This window comes from Clupea harengus, chromosome 23 (assembly GCF_900700415.2).
Source record: "Clupea harengus chromosome 23, Ch_v2.0.2, whole genome shotgun sequence".
NCBI classification, from domain to species: domain Eukaryota; kingdom Metazoa; phylum Chordata; class Actinopteri; order Clupeiformes; family Clupeidae; genus Clupea; species Clupea harengus.
This window is the reverse complement of record NC_045174.1, coordinates 22,119,679-22,122,178: the sequence shown is the minus strand read 5'-3', so window position 1 is coordinate 22,122,178 and position 2,500 is coordinate 22,119,679. Positions and strand designations below refer to the sequence as shown.

At 48.6% G+C, this 2,500-nt stretch overlaps 1 protein-coding gene across 1 annotated transcript in view; it reads left to right on the top strand.

Moving 5' to 3' along the window:
- The window catches only part of csf2rb (colony stimulating factor 2 receptor subunit beta), a 20,380-nt gene that overhangs the window by 1,453 nt on the left and 16,427 nt on the right, over positions 1–2,500 (top strand). The gene's annotated exons all lie outside the window — the stretch shown is intronic.

The following is a 2,500-nucleotide window of genomic DNA, read 5'->3' as shown; positions in this document are numbered from 1 at the left end:
GAGAGAGAGAGAGAGAGAGAGAGAGACCTGAACACCCCTGCCCTTTACACGTACAGAGAGAGAGAGAGAGAGAACCTGAACACCCCTGCCCTTTACACGTACAGAGAGAGAGAGAGAGAGAGAGAGAGAGATCCTGAACACCCCTGCCCTTTACACGTACAGAGAGAGAGAGAGAGAGAGAGAGAGAGAGAACCTGAACACCTTTGCCCTTTACACGTACAGAGAGAGAGAGAGGGATAGGGAGGGAGGGAGAGAGGTATAGAGAGAGAGAGGGCGGGAGGGAGAGAGAGAGAGAGAGAGAGAGAGAGAGAGAGAGTTAGAGGGAAGGAGAGAGGGAGAGAGAGTTAGAGAGAGAGGAGAGAGAGAGAGAGAGAGGTAGAGAGTAGCTGTGGCTCCAGACAGACAGATGAGGGCAAAGAGACACGTGGAGTCGAGCGTCTCCTCCCCTCTGTGTGTGTGTGTGTGTGTGTGTGTGTGTGTGTGTGTGTGTGTGTGGTTTTCCTGCTGGCCCATTGTCTGTGTGTTGATCTTGATCTGACGCCCATACGTTATTGAGACACCTTCCATGTTTGAGACAGCCTGGGTTACCAGACCAGGACACAGATGCATCCTGTGACCCTATACACACACACACACACACACGCACACACACACACACACACACACACATACACACACACACACACACACACACACACACACACACACACACACACACACACATACAAACACACAGTTAATGTAACCCTGAGAGGTTCAGTATCAGACGCATCCTGTGACCTGTGACCCTGACCCTGAGAGGTTCAGTATCAGACGCATCCTGTGACCTGTGACCCTGACCCTGAGAGGTTCAGTATCAGACGCATCCTGTGACCCTAACCCTAACCCTGACAGGTCCAGTATCAGACGCATCCTGTGACCCTAACCCTAACCCTGACAGGTTCACCTGTGACCCTAACCCTAACCCTGACAGGTTCAGTATCAAACGCATCCTGTGACCCTAACCCTAACCCTGACAGGTTCAGTATCAAACGCATCCTGTGACCCTAACCCTAACCCTGACAGGTTCAGTATCAGACGCATCCTGTGACCTGTGACCCTAACCCTGACAGGTCCAGTATCAGACGCATCCTGTGACCCTAACCCTAACCCTGACAGGTCCAGTATCAGACGCATCCTGTGACCTGTGACCCTAACCCTAACCCTGACAGGTCCAGTATCAGACGTGCAGTGGTATTGATCAGGAGTGCCGTGGTATTGGTAAATAGGGTATGTGTCTTATTGAACCGTTAAACGATCAGATGTATGATGTCATATTTGTAAACGTCGGCTGTGCCTTGTAGGAGCGGCTAATGATCCGATGGATGTTATAGGATTGGTACACTACGTGATGTTTGAAAACAGTGAATATATCTTGTAGGTCTAGGAAGCTATCAGATGCGTCCTTTAAGACTGGGCGCCTCTGTTGGTCTTGCCTTATTGTGTGTGTGTGTGTGTGTGTGTGTGTGTCTGTGTGTGTGTGTGTGTGTCTGTGAGGCTCGATGTAGTCACCCTGCGATGCTGTTGGCTCAGCAGGCAAGTTTACCTATCGAACTAGGATAGGATAGATCACCTGTGTAATATGCGTTGAGAATTTCCACACGCTGTTGCCATGACGCTAGGGTAGTGTATGGGCTGGAAATGTTTGTGATGGTGTTGCTGTGGTGACGGGGTGGGTGTGGGGGGGAAACAGACGTCAGGAAGTGTGGACCGCTAGGCATCCGTGTGTCAATTACTGCCAACCACAAGAAGGGGTAGTGCTTAGTGGTTATGACAGCGTTCCCAGTGCGTGAACGTATCTGAGTGTGTGAACGTATCTGAGTGTGTGAACGTATGTGTGTGTATGTCTAGATGTATGTGTGAGTGTGTTTGTGTGTGGGGGCATGAGTGTGAGTTTGTGTGTGTGTGTGTTTGTGTTTGTGTGAGCGTATTTGTATGTGGGTGTGTTTGTGTGTGTGTGTGTGTGTGTGTGTGTGTGTATGCGTGGGTATTTTTAGTGAGTGTACGCCCATGCGTACTCTCAAATATATCCAGTGAGTGTAAAATGTCCATTTCTGGCTAACACCTCGTCTTACCAAGTGATTTGTCTTGTTTCAGACAGACAGTGTTGCCTGGCAACCCGTAAGAATGCTTAGAGAACAAAAAAAGGAATTGGAACTCAGACAGACCTCAGAGCTGGGTGGGGTTCTAGAATGTTCTTGGTTGTTCTGAAGAAAGAGGATGTGTAGAAAATAGTGTGAGAAAGAGGTAGAGTGAGAGAGAAATGGAGTAAAAGAATGAGAGAGAGAGAGAGTGGGAGTGAGAGAGGCATAAAGGATGGAAGGGAGAAAGAGAAAAAATGTGTTTGTGTGTGTGTGTGTGTGTGTGTGTAAATGTCTTCCCAAGTTTTATATTCTGTTTCTGTATGTTTAATGTTTCCATGTGTTTCTATACGTTTCTGTGTTCTACGCTTTGGCCACGC